Raw genomic sequence first — 23,366 nt, forward strand, 5'->3', positions numbered from 1 at the left:
TCACTGTATTGACAAATGTTCACAGTGTTTAGGATGCCTGAGTTTTCCTCAAGTTTTACTAGTCCTTTAGAAAGAAACTAATATTATCTTGCTATTGATTTTTAAGTACAGACCTACTTAAACACACATTCATATTGGGCACTGTGCTGAATACATTACAGACATTAGCTCATTTAGTCCCTAAGATAATGCCAAGGAAGGTGGGCATCATTGCCCTATATAGCAAGGTTTAATAACTTGCTCAAGTCACCTGGATCTTAGGAAAGAGCCACAACACTCTTTCTGTCTCATATTACAAAACGGGTGGGTCTCCAGCCAGAGATGTCACTGAACTATCAAGAGACGCTTCACCTCTGGTCTCCACATTGTTTCTAATCAACTTGTACAAAGACTTGGTCAGTCTGTGAATCTCTCCAAGCACCATGATCATGTTGGAGCTAACCAAAACAGAATCTCAAGATCCAATCAATAGTGGGAAGTTCTTGTCTGCCCCACTTGTGTGCACCTGAGGTTGACATGCATCATTTTTCCTCTTTCTTCTAGACTATAAGTAATAGAACTTCTCTAACAAAATGTTTAGGTGTGTATAAGGTAAAAAATAAAGACTTATTGAATATTGGGGAAAGCACACACCAAAACAATTGATCACATACAAGGCTTATTTCGTTGCAATTTTTTTTACTAACACAAGACCCATTATGATGAACTGTGTGGGAGATAAAAATTTGCACGAGCAATAATAAGTTTTTTCAATACTAAATTGAGCTAAGAGTTTCAACATATCTGCTTTATGTCTTTCTTATAAAGATCAGAAATGAATGGCCACCTCACTCATTCACTTTTTACCCTGAATCATGAAAATTAGCCAATTTGTGGTTCAGGAACCTCTATTCTCCTGCTATCCTTAGAATTAGAGCTGGGAAAGACCCCTGTGTCTGTTCTTGCTACTTGTATAGTGAGCATGGTATTTTAAATAGGAGAATAAGAAAACAAAGTCATCATTATTCTGTGGAACGTGGATTGCATTGCCAAGTACCCACCATTTTGTAAACATGTATCAGCGGCCCCATGTCCTGTAATATGTGCTCCGTGTAACCACAGGTCTCTGCAACCTGTTTCCAAGTTCCATCGAATCCCTTTAAATAATGATGATATAAAATGTTAGAAAAAAAAAATCATCATCAGGATGGCCGATTGAATCACAAATCACACTTAAGATGGGGCCTGATTATCCTATAAGATAAAAATCTGTCATCTACTTAAAGACATGAAATGGACAAATACAAATTGTGTTTCAGCTTCCTCATAAAACTGTTGTGAAGATCAAATGAGACAATAGAAATAAAACATTTAGAATGTCTGGCACAGAGTAAGTGCTCAGTAAATATTAGTAACGGTTTAATAATTATTAGTTATATTCTAGGACTCACTTCATTTTGGTCTATAGCTTTTCATCAATTATTAATGACCTTCACTATTATATGGTGGCTTTAGAAAGTGGTAATTAGGCTGCTATACGCTGACTAACATGGAAATGACAGGCAAATATATTCATACCACTCAGATGTGAAAGTCAAGCCCCCCTCATGGGGCCTTTCATGGGACACCTACCCTGAGGGCACAGAGTCAGTTTGAATGTCCTTCCCTCCCAGTGGGAGTCCCATTTCTGGGACACAGTGGCCTGTCATCTCTTTCAAAGCCACAACAGGAAGCCTGATTTGGGCTTAATGAACAGCCTTTGGGGAATTTCACATAAGTGGTCATTAATGCTTTGCATATTTGCAAGGTGAATCCATCCCATTCTTCAATAGGACTTCCCCACAATAGCCCCTGTGTTCATTCATCCATCTCACAGTACAAAAGGTGAAGGGGGAATGTAGGGCTACTGTGCAGCATGCAGAGGGTCAAAGAGAGCTTTTCAGGACTGAGACTGAATTATGGGCTAGATGTTGATTATAGTGTTTGATTGGGGCGGGAGGTAGGAGGAGGGATGGTAGGTATGAGTGTGTGACAACTTTCCTGATTAGCATACATTTATATATTCATATTTCAGGAAAAGAGTTCTAGCGGACAGTACTTTGCCTTCAGTTTATTCCCTCATGTATATTTGTTGTATTTAATAGCATCTTTCTTGGTCATAACACTCCCATATCCCACAGGCATCACATACGTTTTTCCCGAACACCATTTCATCTGGGCTTGCAAATTTATTTACATAAAAGTCTGTAATATCGTCTCTGGTGATTTTAAAAAATCTGTTTGTTTCATTGGTTGTGTCCCCTTTCTCATGTCTTATCTTGTATATTTTTCTTTTCTTCCTTTAATTCATAAGTTAGCTAGTGGTTTGTCATTTTGTGAAATTTTTCAAAAAAACAGGATTTTGATTTATTCGTTACATCTCTTTCTCTATTCTCTTCCTTAATTTCTTATTTCATTTTTATTCTTTCCTTCCTTGTAATTTCTTTGTGTTTGCTTTGTTGTTCTTTCTCTAGTGTTTTGAATTGGGAATTTGTGTCACTTGTTATCCTTCTTTCATTTTTACTGATAAAAAGTGTAATGCTATGAATTTTCCTCTGATCTCTGCTCTAAATGCATCCCATATGTTCTGGTGTGTAGTATTTCATTGCCATTCTTTTTCATAAAAAGTCACATTTCAGTTTGTATGCCCCCTTTCTCTCAAGAGTTGATTCATAGGAAGATTTCAAATTTTCTATGTGGCAGGGCCTTTTGTTTTTGGTTTCATTGTTGATAATTTCTAGTTTTATTTCATTGCTATCAGAGTGTTGTTTATATTTCTACTTTATGGAAATTACTAACGTTTTCTCTGTAACTCAGTTTATGACCAGTTTTTGTCCATATGCCATAGGTGCTTAAGAAGGAACTGCATTTGCTTTATCGGGGTGTAAAGCTTAATATATATTTATAAGATCTATCTCATTGATTGCATTTTTAAAATCTTCTGTATCCTGATTTATTGTGTCTACTTCATCTCTCTTATTCCATAGTAATGTGCAAGTGCATCTTATTATTAGTGTTCTCCCTGTGTCCTGGTATGTCCTGTACTTTTTGTTTCATAAAGGTGGTCATTGTGTTACGTGGTGCATGAATATCCATATATGTTATATCTTCACTGTTAATTGTGGCTTTTAATATTTTAAAGTGTTCTTTTTCACATTTAATGGTTTGGGGTTTGAATTCTAGATTTTTTGATAGCAGAATTGCTACTACTGTTCTCACTGTTTCCATTTCCCTTTATACCCCTCTGTCCACTCCTTCATTTTCAGTGTTTCTGAACTTCTTGAGTTTGGGTGCCTCTCTTTTTCTTTCTTTTTTCTTTCTCTCTTTCTTTCTTTCTTTCCTTCCTTCCTTCCTTCTTTTTTTTTTTTTAAGATTTTATTTATTTGAGAGAGAGAAAAAGCACGAGCAGGGAGAGAGGCAGAAGAAGAAGCAGGCTCCCCACTGAGTAGGGAGTCTGACCAATCAGGGCTCAATCCCAGGACCCTGGGATCATGACCTGAGCTGAAGGCAGACACTTAACCAAATGAGCCACCCGGGCACTCCTAGATGTCTTTTTTTATACTGCCTATAGCGGAGTCTTGTTTTGTGAACCAAACAGGACATTTTTATCTTTTATCAGATCATTTGAGTCCAGTCAAATTCACCAAAATGACTGATATGTTTGACTTCAATCCTACCATAATATTTTATTATTACACTTTTTGTTGTATTTAAGAAGGTTTGTGTGTTTGTTCTAGTGGTAACCTTTGTATTTCTACTTTTGTTAAATGTCCTATTTTCTTTATTTTTTTTTCTTTTTAAAGATTTTATTTATTTATTTGAGAGAGTGAGAGCTAGAGAGAGAAAACATGAGCAGGGAGGAAAGGGAGACGCAGACTCTCTCTGAGCAGGGAGCCCAACATGGGACTTGATCCCAGGACTTTGGGATCACGACCTGAGCTGAAGGCAAATGCTTAACCAACTGAGCCCCCCGTGTACCCCCTTAGACTCCTATTTTCTCATTAATATTTTTCTATCTGATTTCTCAAGGATTTTTTTTCAGCATTCTTTAATGCCTATCAATTCCTATACAACAAGGAACTTACTCTGTTTTTTATTTTTTCTCTCCCATCTTTACCCATTATTAAATGCACTCTTTCTACTTTGTCACAATATTCAGGATTTTTACAATAATATGTAACACTTTCACCATATACTACATTTGTGCATTAATTTCCAACATCATCATGTTTTGTATTGTTTGGGGAGAAAATATTAGGAGGAAGGTAACTGACTACTGACTTTGGGTTAGTTACCTGAAAGTCCCTGCCTTCATATATTGAAAATTCTCTTTAGGCCTAAGGTTGCTACTTTAGGCCTAAGGTTGGTCAAAGCTTGTTTGGGATTCTGATAATTCATGGGATTCTAGTGGTTTTTCTATACCCTGACCTTGTAAATAAACCCTTTATGAAACTTGCCCTACATTACCTCTTTGAATGTGACAAAGTCTACCGTTAATGTGTTTACATGTTTTTCCTAGTGTCTTCTGGTGTAATGCTTAAGAGTGTTTGTATTATACTATTTGGAGTATAGGTATTTATACTGGCTATATTTTTGTTTTGAATTTTACTCTTTAGCAGTTAAAAGCGATTTTTCTATCTTTTTAGGGCTTTTTGGTCACAATTTAAACCTGATACTAAGATCATGACCTTTGTTTTCTTTTTCTTAGAGTTTTTTAAGAGAGTTTTTATCAATTTTAAAATTTTCATTATTTTTTAGTTACCTCATATGTGTGTATGTATGTGTGTGGTGGTGGCTTCTCTATAGCATGGCTTTAATGGGGGTGGGATTTTGCTTTGTGATCATTGATCACATCTGAAAGTCATTTTCTTTTATGGGATGAGTTTAACCAATTTAAGTTTATTGATATGATATACATTTATGGGCTTAATATTTATCTTTATATGGCCCCTTTATGTAGTTTTCTATGCTACTTTATTTTTTTAATAAGATTTATTTATTTATTTTTAGAGAGAGAGAGAGAGAGCCCAGAGGTGGGGGGGCAGAGGGAGAGGGAGAGAGAGAAACTCAAGCAGACTCCCTGATGAGCAGGGACCCCAAGGCAGGGCTCAATCCCATGACCTTGAGATCATGACCTGAAGTGAAACCAAGAGTCCAACACTCAGCTGTCTGTGCCACCCAAGTGCCCCTCTGTGCTCCTTTAAAAAATGTGTTAATGATTTAGATATTTAAGAAACATTGGATCTTTTTTCTTATTATCTTTATATTAGGTTCAAAGTATTAGTCTATTAAATGTTCACTATGGGCATCTCTCCTTCTCATCTGCAAATCTCTCTAATTTTATTTTCTTGATTAGCATCTATTTTTATATTTTAAAAAGCTTTTTACTTGGATAAACTTTTTTACTTTTTACATTGATAAGATTCTGTCTCCCAACTACTTACTTTTTATTTTTTTAATTTGTGTTATTTGTGTAATTTCGATATTCTCACACATACAGGTTTGGTTTTTGTCCCATCATCTCATTCTCAGATTTGTTTGAGTCATAGATCCATAGTTAACCACAAGCATTGCACGTGGTCAAGGCTTTTGCTGTAGTCCTCCTAGTGATAACTCAGTTGACTCTGCTCTTGAAGTAGAATCTTTAAGTTCACAGTAGACAATAGTTCCTGAGTTCTTGTATGTTAAAAACCATTTGTCAAGGCACCTGGGTGGCTCAGGTCATGATCCTGGGCTCCTGGGATCGAGTCCTGCATCAAGTTTCCTGCTCAGCAGGTAGTCTGCTTCTCCCTCTTCTCCCTGCTAATGCTCTCTCTCTCTCAAATAAATAAAAGAAAAAAAAGAAAAAAAGATTTGTCTCTTGATGTTATAATTGATTGACATTTGATCTAGATATAAAATCCTTAGGTTACTTTTTATCTTCAAGGAATTTGTAGATGTGGTCCCACTGTCTTCTTGTATTGATGGTAGCTATGGAGAACTCTTGGCCCACCTTGCTTGCTTCTTTGTTTCCCCCTTTTATAAGTCAATTGCTTATTTCTCATGATGCCTTTAGGATTTTTTTTTTCCATAGTTTAAGTCTAGTGCCTTTCCTATGATGTGTTTTGAACTTGATCATTCTAATGATTCCCTGGAATAGGTTGTATTTTTTAATAAGTAGAAATAATTATTTTTTAATTAAATGACAGTTTTCTTGAGTTACATATTTCAGTATTTGATTTTGTGAAATTTTTTTATTTTTCTTTTAAGGACTATGGCTATGTGTAGGTTGAATCTCCATTTACTGTCTTTTTTTCCTTGTAAGTTATTTTTTTATTTCTATTTTATTTTGCTTATATCTTTCATCTTTGTGTCCTATGGATGTTATCACATTTTGTGTTCCTTTCTATTTCACCTACATTTCTGACTTTTTTTTTTTTTTACTGAGCTATTTTGACTCATGATATCCTACCCTCTACTCTTACCCCATGCTTTCCTTAATGTATTATTATTATTATTACTATTTTATTATTTGTTTCAAAGCAGAGTTGGGTATAGTATCTTTCTTCATCAAGGGTGAAATGTTTGATTTACACTTTTATTTACACTTGGCCACTATTTTTTTGGTGGTTGTCTTTTTCCTATTTTCCTTGTCATATTATTCTGTCTGTCTTGTGCTTATTTCTCTTTATTACCTTTCCCGAAGGGAGTGAATTTATTCTCTGTCAGATATGTTCAAGGGGCTCTTGTGGCAGTTGAGAGTTGAGAGCCTTTTTCTGGTTAAGATGGGACTTTTTATAAGGCCTTGGTTTTTGCTTGTGAGTCTCTGTGATAAACAGTTCTCCCAGCTAACAGAGACAAGCAACTGTGTTTTTTGTATTGTTAAGTGATCTCTTTTCTTCTGTACCAAATTATTTTATAAGATCATGACTTGTTTGTGTGATTCTTGGTTTAGTATAATCACCTCTGCTTTCTGATTCTCCCACACCAGCCAGCACAGAAAACAATACTATATCCTTTATCTAACTAGCACCTTCAAAATCCCAGTTATTACCAATTATATTTATTATTATTACATATATAATAGTGCTAATTATTATTTATTAAATTAATAAATGGGTAAACTCACTTTCCTGAAGGAGTTTATAATCAATCTTGTGCTACAGTGCATATAAAGAGGAGGAAATGAAACATCTAAAAAGCGAAATGGAATGATACCTGTAACAGGATGTCAGAGAAGTAAGGCTCTCCCTATTATCTCATGCTCAGAAGGGAGAAATGAGACCACATTTAAGCCCTTGAATAAAGAAAAAAGAAAAAAAAAAAAACCCTGTGACTGTTTCTTGGTAAGTCACTCTCTGCTGCATGTATAGTGATGTTATAAAACATCAACATCATATGCCATTTTCAGGTTAATATTTTATAATTAGTGCTCATTTAGACTTAGCAATACATTTTATTGATTTCTTTGCTCACTGCTGTTGCTTAAATTCTGTTTTTTTCTCCAGGATTCATCTATTTTACTTGTTGGAATGTATGCTCTAATAATTTTTTCAGACTTGAATTATGGATACTAAAATTTCCGTGTCCTCAAAAAATGTGAAAATGTCTTTATTTTGCTCTAAAAAATTAATAATAGTGTTCAACATAATTTTCTCTAAGAATCTTGTGGAAAATGGACTTCATGCACTCAGTGTTACTGATGAGACTCTGAGGTCAAGCTAGGTTGCTTTGTTTGAAATCCCATTTATATTCTTTCTTTCTCTTAAGACACCCTAAGGGCATTCTGTTTATCTTTGGAGTTTTAGAGTTTCGCAATATTTTTATGTGCAGTCTTTTCTTTGTGTCATACAATATTTGGTGGACTCCTTCAATCTAGAGACTCATCTTTCTTCAGTCCTGCGAAATTTAAAAATTTTTGTCTTTGCCTATTTCCCCTCCATTTTCCTTTGATCTTTTTCTAGAACAGTATTGAACATATGTCCAAATGTCTTTGTATGTGCTTTCATGTGTTGATCCTTTATACTCCCTCAGAGTAAGGAAAACTCCTCAGTTCCACCTTGCTGAAAAAAAATTGCTTTTTAGCATGTGAATAGTCCGCCATTCAACTTTTATTTTCACATTTTTATTCTTCTTTTTCTTCAAGAATTAAATTTTGTTTTCAAATTGGTTTTAAAAAAATAATCATAATATCATCTTGTGTTTCTCAGAGGATATGTATAACATCTCCTTTACTATCTTGTTGGTTTTATGCACTATTTCTGTGAATATATGTGTTTTCTGCCTTTCTTTCATGATGTGGCTCTCCCAAGGTTATGCTCAGTTGTGTATTTATCTTTGTCTTAGGGTCCATTGTTACCTTTCTGGTAATGCTGTGTCTATTTGCATGGACTCCATGAGCTATGGGCCAGGACACACCACTGCGGTTTATACTGATGTCTAGGTAGAGTTACAGTGAAGGAAAAGTAGTCTAGGTGTGAGGTTATCCTATTCACCCAGAACATTCGGCCATTACCTTGCTTTCTGCCTTGGAGCTCACATTTATTATGGTTGCCTGGGCCCACACACTGCTGTTGTTCACTGCCTGGCTAAAGGTTTGAGGGTGAGGAGAGATGCAGAAGTTCTGAACTGTGCCACCCTACTGAATTCCGTTGCAACTGTTTTAGTCCCAGTCTGATCCTGACACCACATTTTTAGAGCTACTTTGATTTTTTGGTAGCAGTCTGTAGTATGGCTCAGGTTGCTTTCCATATTTTAGATATTATTCATGGTTCCTCATCCAGTGGAGATGGCCCTCCAGTATAGCTGTGGATTCATTTGCTAATGACACTGTTGAATTGGTGATGGAAAGGGAGGCTGTGTTGTTGGTGCCATCTGCCCTTTTGAATTTGCACAGTAGGGATTACATCTAACCCTCTACATACTGATATGGAGACATCTCTAAAATTTTCTTGTTCGTATCACTTGTTGGTATAATGGTTCCTTCTAATTGTCAGTTGAGAACAACCATCAACCCTTGAGAGGTTGATGTTTCAACCCTACAACCTAAAGTGGCTGTTTGACTACAAATGTCGCTATTTATTACTGAATTCACTTGGGAGATAATTGGAACATCCAAGAAGCATGCCCAGATAAAACAATAATTAATCTCCTTCCTTCTTATTTAAATCCTCAACTACTAACACAATCCCTTTTTGAATGATCATGTTACAAATAATGAGTAAATAATATAAAATGTGCCTTAAATCCCCTGTCCTTTAGAACTCAACTCCTTCAATAAACTTTCTCTAACCCATCAGCCTATTTTAACTCCTACACTCTCCTGGAAGAGTTCCAAAGCCAAGGATGGGGATGCTTGCAGGGGAAGGATAGGTCATCAAGTTTGTGACTGAGACTTTCCAGATGGCAATTGGCTTGGAAGTTTTGCTTCTTAAATATGACACTGGCACACAAGAGTAAAGATTTTGTTAGGAATATTGACAAAACAACATTCAGTGGAGAAAATGTTTGCATTTACTATTTCACCAATATCTCCAGAAACAGGAGCACCAAACCCCACTTCTTGCATCCACTTGGCTGTCTTTATCCCATCAGTCCTGCTGATATCTTACCTAACCTATTCCTTGACTATCTGCCATGACTCTTGGGAACCTATTTCTCTGCTCTCTCATTCTTACTGCTATAAACTTTTCTTATTATCTGGTCCAAGCTGCTTCTTCCTTAGCTCCGGGCCCTTGCACCTACTCCTGCCATCATCTGAGACTGTGAATAATTTCAACCCTTCATTTATAATGCTACCTCGAAGGTATTTGCAGTCTGTGATCGTGTCCCTCCTGAGCCTTCCTTTCCACATCTCCAGCTTTCCCCAAACTCTCTTGCTAGTTTGTGGAGATTTGTTTTCATTCTTTGTATATTTCTCTAGGTTTCTTACTTCCTTCCAAAGAAAGTCAAATATTGCTGATGTTCCAGGTGCTATGACATGCGGGAGGGAAGGCATGCGACTATTATCCCTCCTCTCTGTGTGTGTCCTCTTTAGAGTAGAGCCTCAGTACTGATAATGGCGCCTCACATAAAAATAAGCATAATCCCAGTCAACTAACCCTGTTAATAAATCAGAGAAACCCGCCATTCACCGGCTGCTTCCACTGCTCCCAGGGTCTCTGTGATATAATAGGGCATAATTCACTCCTCACAAACACTTAATACCACATTTCCGCCATTTACAATCTGATAATATTCAAATACTATTGCTGTATTATGCAGCTCACAATTGCAGATGCGATTCCATAACAGCCTCACACTTTGGCATGCATTATGTAAGTTGGTATAAAATTGCCTGTCTTAAAACTCTTCTTCAATTGCAACCCAATATCATCGTTTCACACACAGAGCTTCGGGAACATTAAAAATTTAGTTTCTTCCCTATTTAGCAGGTTCTGCAAAAGGGAGTAAAACAGACAAACAGATGTTCCCTCTTCTGAGTCCCCAGGAGGTCTGAGGCAGAGGAGAGAGACCCTGAAATGCACACAACAGCAATGACACTGAAGATATATTTATTAAGATTTTTAAAAAGAGAGAGAGCGAGAAATAGAGAAACCTTTTACTGTCTCCTCTGGAAAAGTAGGAATACTCACATTACACTAGTGAATACAGTTCGAGACTAGAGAGATCTTCCAGGTTATCATCTTATGAAACTGAACTTGCCCATCTTACAATTATGAACCAATTCTCCACATGGTTTCCTGAAAGGAGATGTGATGTGTGCATTTTGTTATTACTAATCGTAGATATCAGTAGCTCAGAGACCAGAGTGTCAAAAAACCTCCCACCCCTTCCCACAATGTATCCTGATGCCAGACCCTTTAACAGGAACGGAATTTTTCCATTCCAGAACTCAGACTACATGGCTGAACATGAGTACGCCCTCAAAGAAGGTGGTGTGGGGATTCTCATTCATCTGAAGTGGTAAAAGACAGATGTAAAACATTTTTTAATTGCAAGTTTTGATGGAAGAGGCTAGAAACCAAGGCTCCTGCTCTAAAGTTAGGAATGTGGGAAGGGCAGCTATAGAAGGCATAAAATAACATAGAGTAAAGGGTAGATAATTTTTTAATAAGATATTGTCCTAGCAAGAAGGCTGTGGGAGGAAGGAGTCAGAACATGGGATTGCTAGCCCTGGCTCTTTCTCCAAGGGGGTACAGGATTCTGGCCAAGTCACCTAAACTGTTGGCCCTCAGTTTTCTTTATTGCTAAGCTAGGGTTTGGACTGCAGCCTTGCCCAGCCCTGACAAACTAGGATGACTTTGCTGATGAGCAGACCAGAATATATTACAAACTTTAATGTCTTCAGGCTTAGATCAATGAAAACTTAAAAAGGAAAATTGTGATGGTAACATAGGGAGATAACGCATATAGACAGATGGTTTGCCAATTAGTCATTACGATTTTTTTTCTTTTTTTCTCCCCTCTTGCTTTGCTGTCCTCTGCCTTTGAAGATGACTGTGCTAATGCAGCTGACTCTCCACGTGTGGGTGTGGCTGAGGAGATGAAAGAGTCTACAGGCCGCATTTCTTTGCCTTCCTTGACTTGGTGAGGAGGATCTGTCTTTTCTGCTCCCACTTTGATTTATGCTTCTGGTTCTTCAGAGACCAGTTAATCCTTAGTGACAGCAGCTGACCACTACCACAAAACTTCAGAGAAATACGCCCAGCTACCATTTCTGGGAGGAGGGATTTCTCTGACAGTTGAGGAATGATCACCTTTGTGGGACTGCAGCTGTCAGAGAGCCAGGGACAGAAGCCTGCTGCTGCATCCTGATGGTTTCTCTGAAGACCAAGTAAAGGCAGGGGAGTTGAACACTTTGAAGTGAAATCAAACCCAAAACACAACAGACAAAAAAAAAAAAAACCCAAAAACCAAAAAAATCGAGTGGGGTGAAAGATTTATTTTATTTTTAAAAATTTTGTCTGATTTCCCTGAGATTATTTAGTTGTACTGTCTACAGTTTTTTTTAAGCTCTATGCTCAACATGGGACTTGAACTCACAACCCCGAGATCAAGAGTTGCATGCTCTACCAACTGAGCCAGCCAGGCACCCCTATAAATATTTTTATAATTGGATATTTTTCCCCATTTCTGGTCCTCAGTTTGTGTGTGTGTGTGTGTGTGTGTGTGTGTGTGTGTGTGTGTGTGGACTTGATTTACTGCTTAGTGGGATTTGAATATCCAAACTAAAGTGGTTAAAATCCTTCCACTTTAATCTGCAATTTAGTCAGATAACAAATATGGTAAATTACTTCCAGAACACTTAACTTAATATGCACGTGTTTTATAGTAGAAAGAGTCCTCGACTGGGCATGAGGAGCCCCATATTCTAGACTGGACTCCTCCCTTGACTAGTTGTGATCTACAGGAGAATCACATTGTCCTGGGGATCTTATGTCTGTGATCTGTAAAATAAGGGGGATGATGTATTTGGCCTCTGAGAGTCTCCTCAGTAGTAGTGTTTGGCTTTGTACCATTAACAGACAGTTTAGCTAAGTAAAAAATTGACAAGATGTGGAAGGATGCACTAACTATGCCAGAGATTATGTCAGTGATGGGGTCCGGAGGTAAGCCTAATGTGATGGGGAACTAGATGGAAGGTGCTTGAGCACTGCCAATGTTTCTTCTGCACAAATATGCGGAGGGTCAGCATTCTCCAGAACCTTATTGTTTTAAGTCGGAAGCAATTAGAAAAATGCTGTTTCATTATAAGTAGACATTAAAAACTAAACAAGCACACATATGAGGAAATCTGAAAACCTAAGATTTTTTCTTAGAGGCAATGATTGATGTTAGGTTTGGCCACTTAAACTATCCTGAAAAGAGCACTTAACAATGCACTGTAGGCAGTGCTGAAATTAAGATGTATAAGACATTAGGAGCTCAAAGCACTATTTCATTTAAAAAATGTTGACTTCAAAGATATCTAATTTAAAAACATGTAATACTCACCTTTTGTTGATTTTAAAAAATACGTGTTTTCACCGACCTCTTCAGTACAGATGAGGAAACATGGTAATCTCAAACAGACTCTGACTGGACAGAAAACCAAGAATATGCAGCCAAATCAATAGAGGTGGAGAAGGATAGAGTCGATAAGGTTCCTCACAGCTCCAAGGGCAGATTCAAATGAAGGGTTGAACAATCATTTGCTAAATCTAATAAAAATTAATGACAGTATTTCTATTCTCCATACATTTATCAATTCACTTAATAAATAAGTAGCTGTTAGAGAAATGCATTAGGTACTAAGGATATATCAGTGAACAAGATAGATCCATGAGATTGACCCCTGTCCTCAAGAACCATATAATTTAACAGAGAACATAGTCAGTGAGCAAGTAATTTCAAGTATGATGAGAGTTATAAAAGGGCAAAGGGGGCAAACTAACTTAATCACAAAGACAGAAAAGCACCTTAAAGAATGTCGTTAACCTGAAAACTTACAGATGAATGGGACTAAGGCAGGCATTGGTCATTAATCCCTAGCTGCCTATGAGCACCTTAACTTTGGCTGTAGCTAGAGGGCGTGGCTAAGGTGAACCAGTGATAATGGTGATCATGGTGGGTGGATGTTCCTGAAGAGGACAGTCCAGGAGGGAGACCTTAAGGCACGAAACCAAGCTGCACAGAATAAGCAAATTGAAAAAGAAAAGTGTGTGTGTATATATATATATATATATATGTGCATATATACACACACACATATATCGAGAGAGAGATGTAGATATAGATATAATTAGAACATAAAAAGAGAAGAAGAATAAAAGTGTCATTCCTCAGAGAGGTGGTGGAGCCCCCTGATTTTGCTGGGTATTACAGTGTAATTTAAGGGGCCTTCTCTGGCTGCTTTATGGGGATTAGATTAGTGAGGAAGCAAGAGGTATCAGAGTGCAGACTCCAAAGAATTGATGTGAGATGTAAGTACTTTATACACCTGAAAACAAAAATGTAGTAAGAAAGCTACAATCTTAAAAAAGCCACTAACAATTGAGGATGGGACTTCTCTAGAGTTTATTAAAAGTTAGCACTACTGACCCTCCTACAGTGCATATATCTACCCCGCTGTCTTCATCCCACTCAGGCTATGGAAGTAAGCTCTGTGATGAGGGGAGAGTCATTGTTTTTATGAGAAGTGTGTGCATGGAGGCCCAAGAAAATCTCTAATGAAGAGATGAGAGATATTGGTGAGAAGGGGAGACTGGATCTCATTTCTGTGTTGGATATCTTCATAGGTAGTCAAATTGCTACTTGATCGACCCCAGTGGAAGAAAAGTAAACTGGAGAGAGGTGGCAGGCTGAGAGTGAATGCGGCAACCTTGGCTCATACCAATTGGCTTGGCAAAGATGACTTACCTCTTGGTCGAGTGGACACTGTAGAACACTGTGGAAGCAAGAGTTGAGGTGTCTGGCTTGAAGCCCACTCAACAAAGCTGCCCTCTGAATGAACACTCCCAAGTTACAAGAAGCAAGGGGGAACCCAGGGCAGGCAGAGCATGCAGGCTGGCTAGTGTCCTGATTGATCTGGAGACTGCACTAGACCCTCACATTGCACAGATGGGTCCCAGGAGTGTGAACAGCATGGACACCTGCTACACACAGGCCATCATTGATGACAGGTCAAAGGCAGAAAAGCAGGGCACATCAGCAGAAAAGGATTAAAATTATGCCCTGTAAGACATCTGCCCTTCCCCTTCATTGTTTTTTCCTTGTCCCTCATTTTTGAGGAACTAGTCCTTAGGAAAAGGACAATGACAAGAAAGTGAAAAGTGCCAGCCAGTCCTTGAGCCAGCAGTAGCAGAGGAAGGCATTTAGAGTCAGATAAGAGCTGGAACTTTTCATGTGGACGGACCAATTTTAATATCTGAAGTAGATGGAAAGTAATAGAATCTTCCCAAGATGTTGTTAAAAGGTAGGAAAGAGGAGGAGGGGCTTCAGCTTAGCACACTTTGAGGCAATATTTAGAAGAAATAAAATCATCTCATCTTAGACTCAAATAGAATGAGATTCCTTGGTAAACAGATTGGATTGAGTTCAAGTGGCTGCTCCCTGGGTCCCCAGCCCAGACCCCACCTCACTAACTTGTGACAGTCTGGTGTCAGCTTACTTTCAAGAGAGACAGATTTTTGAGGTCTTTCCTAAATGGAATCTGGGTCCAGAAAATGAACAAATTTCTCGAAGTAAAAAACAAATGTTCAGCAGTACAACTCAGCCCAGAATGAAGGCACTGTTTTATGATAAATGCAGAACAAATTTTGCTTCATTCTTCATTTGAGAATATGATGTTTGTTTTATCTTAATGTAGCCAAGAGTCTCCTTACCAACTCCAACTCCCATGAATTACATTATGGAAGATGATGTCAAATCTTTACCTCTAGAGAATAAGAAAATAAAATTTTAAGAAGTGAACAAAAGCAAAATAAGGTAAAGGGTATTTAGTATTTAGTGATAACTATTCCCCTCTGCCCCATCTCCCTCGTGCCATGGGTGGGGGTGGCGGTGGCCCCGCAGGCTGACAGAGCTGTGCACGCATAGGGATGAGGGTGCTAAAATTGAGGTGAGGCTCTGGAGAAAGGGTCAAATATTTGTAATTAAAAAGAGATCTTTCTTAAAAAAGACCTCAGTAGTTCTCAGTATATTTGTGGCAGCTGAAGCCACAGACACGGATGATTTTGCCTCTGAAGTGGTGAAAGATAAAAAAGGAGCCCAAAATTAGGTCTGAGTAAGTTTTACACTGAACAGCAATTTTGTGCTTTTGCTAGACTTTCACTTCCTTATTTTATTTCATTATTTTCATATCTGTAGGTGAAACAGATACTCTTATTCCCTTTTGATGTTAAGAAATGGAGGCACACATCTTTCAGTCTTAAGTGGCAACTCCAGAAGGACAAATTGAACATCATATTTTCTCATCCTCTGTCTTTTCCAGTACAGTTCAGTTAATCTGTCTTTTTTTTCCCCTCGTGTGGAATAAGAATTTTAACCTGAATTCTCTGGATAATAGTCCTAATTCTCTAACTGAATGTTGAGAAATATCTCTAAGAAGTTGACTCATTGTCAAAAGGAGAAATTTTAGAAATCAACAAACTTGTGTATAATTGACGATCTCATATATGTTGTCCTCGTGTATTTAACCAACTTAAATACAGAATCATCTTTGATTTGATGCATACACCAGGTGGTAATTTTAACAATATTTTAGGACACCTTTCCCATGCACCAAAGAATTCACAGGCATTCTAAATATCAACCTCCAACTACTCTCCTCAGGAAAGTGATATACTGCCTCTAATGAGCCTGAACTCTGCAATCCGTTTAGAATATTTCGTTAAACTCTATTTAGTACCAATGGATATGGCACACTCTGGGTGGCCAGTCTGGTCCCATCCCCTCAACCCCAGTGGAGATGGGAATTCATAGTTTGGTTCCTGGAAGAGCCCTGTGTTCATCTTAAGGTCCTTACTTCTATTTAGAATTAAGAGTGAAATGCTTTTTTTTCCCTATCAACTGTCAGATTGTCAAAATATACTGAGCTTGTTCGGATTTGGGGTATTGAAATGGTGGGGAGACCATCTGCTTTCTCTGACATGATGACTCCCCATCTTTTGCAAGATGTAATTATTCAGTCCCTTGTACCCAGGCTTTCTCTGAGATGAGACATTCAAAATGTCCAGCATTAAATGCTTTTCAAATAGAAAACAGGATTTTATGACCCTGCAACTGCAGGCTCAGTGGTTTTATGCTCCTTAGCCTTTGTGATAATGTGTGTCTGCTTCCCCCATGCAGGCTATGCTGTGGTTAGTGTTGATTCAGTAAAGAATTTTTTGTTTCGTTTCCACAGATACTGTGTCTGTGGAGGACAGATTGTACTTCCTGATTGAGCTTCCTGGTCTTAAAGCACACTTCACTAATCCCAGCTCTCATCTGTGGTTTTCAGTATAAAACAAGGAAGCTGATTATAAAAGAATTGGTGAGAAACGAGGGAGGGGAATAGAGGTGGCATATGAACAGAAATGGAAGCACCACATAGTATAAAACATATTTATATATTGATTTAGTTAAAAGGATATTTATGTCCAGAAAGTCTCTGATTTACTCTCCCAGACCATAGATTATGGTTTGGTTTATTGCATAGATTTTAATAGAATGTACTGTTACTGAAGTTAATATTCTGGAAGATAGAAACTTGTAAATTTCTACTTAATACAGAGTTTTACAGTTAGAAAGAGAGTCATAACCTTTTTTGACCTTTAGAAAGCTGTCAGCCTTGTGTGCTTCATTGTTTGTAATACTTTGTATAAAAAAATACCTTTAAAAGCAGGAGGTGTCTTCTGACACGTGTCCTCTGAATCTCTGTAACACGGATCCTGGTTATAATGAGAACTCCTTGAAATTGCTCATCTGTGCCATTGTTGTGTTTGGCCCATTAAACCCTGAGCTCATGAAAGAAAGGAGTTACATCTAGTCTCTACTAGGTCAGGGGCATATACTTCCCTAAGAAAAGTGCTGGCTAGAAAGAAGTGATTGATTGGGTGTTTTGAAGTGTTTATATAAACACGTGAACTGGGTACATAGATATATTGTGCCTGTGGCCTGAAGAGACAGTAATAGAAGTCGTTGTCTGGCAGGCTACACTCTGTCTCAAATTTGCTTTTTTGGAGGGATGGTGATAGAGGGAGAGGTGACTTTTCCACAGAATGAAGTCTGCATGTACAAGATCATTTGTATTTAAGGCAAAGTAACCACAAGGGTAATTTGCAAAGTATTTACTATTTAGTGACCTGTTATTCCTTCACTTACCTAGTGATGTGGAAATAATGTTTCTAAACATTAAAGTGATTGGTCAATCACTTGATGATCTTAAAATAGACTTCCCAGTGAAACTGGAATCTTTGCAGTGTCCACCGCACGGGTGGACTACAGCTGCTCCCAGAAGGATACAAAATTTGCAAAGTAGGTGATGAGGTGTATTCCATGAGAAGAACCAATGTTCAACCGAGGTGGAATTGAGGGATGATTCTCTCTGACAAATACAATTCTCCTTGTGGCTATAGTACAGCAGACAGTATCAGGCATGATAAAGAAGAGCCACACAAGGACTCTGAGGTTAAGGAGAAAAGCTGTACTTAGATAAACAAATTAAGGAGCCATTTTGAGGTGCATAATGCAGTCCTGTAACTAGTGAGAGGTGATGATGACCTTGAAGCAAGGTGCTGGCTGCCCAAGGAAAACTCTCATGGAACAGAAGCTGTGTAGGACACAGGAAGAATTAGAAGATCCTAGAAGACAAGGTATCCAGATTTAGCCAGGGCTGATTCTCTTTTATTGCCATGTGGGCAAAGATTCTCTCTCAGCTCTTTAGTAAGAAAAACAAAATTATATCAGAAGCTTTGCACATATGTTGTATGTGTAAGTATAAATACAAGATAAATATGTAGTAAAGGTAAGTGTTCTGTGAAAAACTGTGCTTTAAATGTATGTGTTTTAAATCTATTACTAAAGTATTTGTCAGGCTAAGGTGATGAAGGTTTGTAATTGCAAATTTGAAAATTTTTCAGGACAAAATTATTTGTGGCATGGTATTGGTATAGAGCATGGGGGTGCTGATTACTCATGTCTTCATGTATTAGGATGGACACAGGTGAACATTTTCAGAAAAACTTTGGCCTTGCTTCAAGTCCCCACTTGGTCCATCTGTACAGAAATAAAGATGTCTTTTAGTCATTAAAAATATTTATTATGTAACTTTATTTTCTTAGAGACTATTAACTCTGCATTCTTCATTTCTTATTAAATTACAGTACACTCTTTTTAATAAATTTGATAGTTTCAGATTTTCTGTGTGGTAAGTACCTATGAAGATCTCTGATTCTCAACCCTGATTCCCTTATGCATATTAGAGTCTGGGATGCCAAGCACCCTTACCCTGTACACACATATATCTACTGCATATACACATAAACACACATATACACATATGCTCACAGGTGTTCACATGAACACACATACAAACATGCATGTGCACACACACACACACATGCATGCACCTCCCTCCCCCCTGGGATATAGCTTGAAAGAATCTGGCTTCATTCCACAGGTGGGGGGCTAAACATTGGTATTTAAAAGTACCTCCCTATGGAATTCTAATTTGCAGCCAGGGTTGAAACCCACTGGTCTACAGCATGTAGTAATCTGCAGTTTTGCTGAGGCACAAAATTGAATCGCTTGTGCTTGGAGTAAGTGATTCAGTTGGTGAAGGAGGCTAGTCTGCCACTCAGCTTCTGCACCTCCGGACAGCCTGGTTTTACTCTATCTTGGCTTGCACACACGCTGACTTTTAGAAAGCAAACAACAAAATTTCTGAAAAACGAGCAAACAAACAAAAGTGAACCAAAATAGCACTTTGCTTCTTTCTTGTGGGAAATTGGGCTGAACAGAAAGAAACAGTCACTCATGTCTCAGATGTAAGTGAAAAGATTTTGAAGAAGTCCTAACAAAGCCCAGTAGTTGAAGATGCATTAATTGTACTCTAATTAAGCAATCTTATATTACCTATATCCTCCTTATCTATAGTGTGATCCTTTTAGAGTTCTAAGTTAATGCAAAAAAAGAAAAGGATTTATCTGACTAGCTAGAAGTTAGATGTCATTGGCCTCATAATGACTAGGATACATCATCATAGGAATTAAAACTGGTTCCAGACTGGCTCAATAGTGAACATTCTAAACAAAGATAGAATTATCTGGGATTTTATGCCATAAATTTGCGTGTGTATGTATGTGTATATATGCACACAAGCAAAAAACAAAACAAAGAAAATATCTCCTTCATATTGAAATCACTCCTTCCAGGGTGTCCAATGATTCACAACCATGACAGCATTGATTTTCCCTTCATCTCAAGTTAAAAACTGTTTTTCCCACAGATCTCTCCCTTATTTATTATTATTAATCCTTTGCACCTGGACTCTACAAAGTCTGATCTATACCATCTATTTTAGTAACATTATAGGATCTAGAGGGAGAGATGGGGCGCCTGGGTGGCTCAGTCGGTGGAGCGTCTGCCTTCGGCTCAGTTCGTGATCCCAGGGTCCTGGGATTGAGCCCTGTATTGGGCTCCCTGCTCAGCAGGGAGCCTGCTTCTCCCTCTCCCACTCCCCCTGCTTGTGCACTCTCTCTCTTTCTGTCAAATGCATGAATAAAATCTTCAAAAGAAATCTAGAGGAAGAGGATTGAGAACAGTTTTATTGAGAGATTTTATTTTCTTGTTTTCTGTTTGTTTTTAACAAATTCAAATCTTATACTCTATCTACCAAAGGACCTCTTCTAAATACTGAATCCATACTTTTTGATGGGTTCCCATTTAGTTATGGTACCTCCTTTCTAATTACTAACCATTCATTAAATGACTTTTTACTGGAACTGCTCATGACCTCTGTGCCATGGAAAACCTAGACAAGTAAGGATAAACTGACACATTGCTCATGTTTCCTTGAGTCATTTCTTATCTTGTAGACATTCCTTTATATCATAAGATTTGTCCCCCTGAAAGTGCCACATAAGTAGATATGTGAACCAGAATAAGCCTCTTCATAGATGTACCTGCCTTTTTCTATTTTGAAAAAGTCCTCTTCAACATTTTCATGACTTGAAGGTTCAACTATTGTCCTCACAGTTTTCAATATGATGGACAAAAGATACTGCAGTAGAGGTTTTGCTTTTAAAAACCTTACTTGTTGGGCGCCTGGGTGGCTCAGTTGGTTAAGCGACTGCCTTCAGCTCAGATCATGATCCCAGGCTCCTGGGATCGAGTCCCGCATCGGGCTCCCTGTTCAGCAGGGAGTCTGCTTCTCCCTCTGACCCTACCCCCTCTCATGCTCTCTCTATCTCATTCTCTCTCTCAAATAAATTAATAAAATCTTTAAAAAAAATAAAAAAAATAAAAACCTTACTTGTTTAACTGGGCAACCAGCATGTACATAGCTAACTCTCTTCCACATGCCCATCAAACATGTCTTTTTTTTTTTTAATTTTATTTACTTACTTATGAGAGGGAGGGAAGTAGGGAGGGAGGGAGGGACAAAGAGAGAGCGAAAATGAGCAGGGGTGGGGAGGAATAGGGGAAGAGAAGAGAGAAATCTCCAGCAGACTCCCCACTGAGCCTGGAGCCCAATGCCGATGACAATGCCAGGCTTGATCCCAGGACCATGAGATCATGACCTGAGCTAAATTGAAGATTTGGCCATTTAACTGACTGAGCCCCCAGGCACCCCTTGAGTTCCTCACCTATAGGAACCAGGTATTTTACAAACAAGAGTTCTGCTCACTGATGCCCAGAGGTAAGGCCCTGGAAACACTTCCACTTAAGGAACGACATCAAACTAGCACCCTTGACATCCTCCTCATTTATTTGTCCAGAAGAGTAAGCAACAATCTCTGAGAAGTCTTGCACAGCACCCCTACTAACAACCTAATTGCCTTCTGCCCGTGTTCTGCTTGCATCGAGCCTACATGTCATGTTTGAGTAGTCCTTGTCACTAAGACCAATGAGACTCTGACACCTCATCTCTTCTCCCCTACATATCATTGACTTTCCTGCTGCCACATCCAGGTAAGACCCACTGTAGACCCTGAGTATACAAATGGCCCATAGCATAAAACTTGCGTTTGTAGTAGGAACCTCAAGTCTGACTGAGTCCATCAGAAGTTCCAAAAGTATGTCTACACTCAGCATACCCACAAATGCTTCATTGCCCTTGTATTGTGTTCAGGTTTATTTCCCAGTTGAATTTCTTTGGGTAAATAAATGGATTATGTCTTATCTCTATTTGTAGCTTCTTATAATGACTTGCATATGCTTTAGATATAAAATCCATTTATATTAATAAATAAATCCACAAAACAAAATCATACTTTATTAAATTCACAGTCCTTGGCTGCAGTTTGTAACATTTCAGCCCCACCTCCAGCCCCACCACGTGCACTTTTGGTTTCCTGGATTGAGGTGAGTTGTGTCTCATTCAATGTTTCTGAAAAGTTTCTTGGAATTTTCTAATTTTAATTTCCTCCAAGCTAGGAAAGCAGGTAACTAAAATTTGTAGAATTTGTGTTAAGTTAAATGGGACACTCAGAGTCTGTGAAATTTATACCTCTAGAAATATATTTACCATACTGATCATAAAATTGAATGGAAAAACAGTATTTTCACCCACCTGAAATAGAGCAAAACACCAGGAATTACATAGGAAAGTAAGGGTTGAATATATCTAAACATCTGAATAGATTAATTCAGAATAAAGAAGGCAAGTGAAAATTTCTGGTTTAATATATTTCTTAAATATAATACTAAATGTATTTGATATTGTCCCTAGTCCCTACTCCCTGATACAGGAATGAGTGAAGAGGATAAAATATTCTGTAAGTGATATTTAGTTAAGTTATTTTAATAGCAGTTTCATTACATCTAGCCATTGAAGAAGGTGGAAAGTGAACCCCAGGGAACTGTAATGACTTGACAAAGGTCATTTTAGCAGTAAATGACATAGAAGAGAGTGGTTTCCAGAGACCTGACCTCTAAACCCTGCCTCCCCATTCTGCTTTCCCCCTGGTACTGCCATAAATGAATATGCTATTATGATGGTGGCAAAGCAATAGAAATGCTTCTTATTTTATATGTTAAATGATGTTTTTCTTTACACAAGTAAAGTGATATGGCAATACCTCAGAAACACAGATATTCGTGAGATGTACCTGTCCTTATAGAAGTATACATAGATGCCTATAAACCTGTACTCTTTTTTTTCTGTAATACAAGTTTTTTTTTTTAATTATAGTTGACACACAATGTTACATTAGTTTCAGGTGTGCAATATAGTGATTAGAGAAATCTATACATTATGCTGTGCTCACCACAAGTGTAGCTACCAGCTGTCACCATCCAACACTATTACAATACCACTGACTACATTCCCTATGCTGTCCCTTTCATCCCTGAGAATTTTTTATTCCATAACTAGAAGTCTGTACCCCCCCTCTCCCCTCCACCCATTTTGCCCATTCCCCCCACCCTTCTCCCCTCTGGCAATCTCTAGTTTGTTCTCTGCATTTATGGGTCTGTTTCTGGGTTTTTTTGTTTTGTTTTTTGGATCCCACATAAAAAGCTGTACTCCTGATGTGCCCTACTAAACCCAGTTTTTTTGCTTCTTAACAAAACTGTAAAGGTTCAAGTCAAGGTCCCATTAAAAAGGGGGGGAGGAAAAAGGGAGAAAGAAAGAAAGAAAGAAAGGAAGGAAGGAAGGAAGGAAGGAAGGAAGGAAGAAAGAAAGA

The sequence above is a fragment of the Callorhinus ursinus genome, unplaced genomic scaffold, assembly GCF_003265705.2.
Source record: "Callorhinus ursinus isolate GAN/ISIS: 27379988/994484 unplaced genomic scaffold, GSC_fseal_2.0 scaffold11, whole genome shotgun sequence".
NCBI lineage: Eukaryota > Metazoa > Chordata > Mammalia > Carnivora > Otariidae > Callorhinus > Callorhinus ursinus.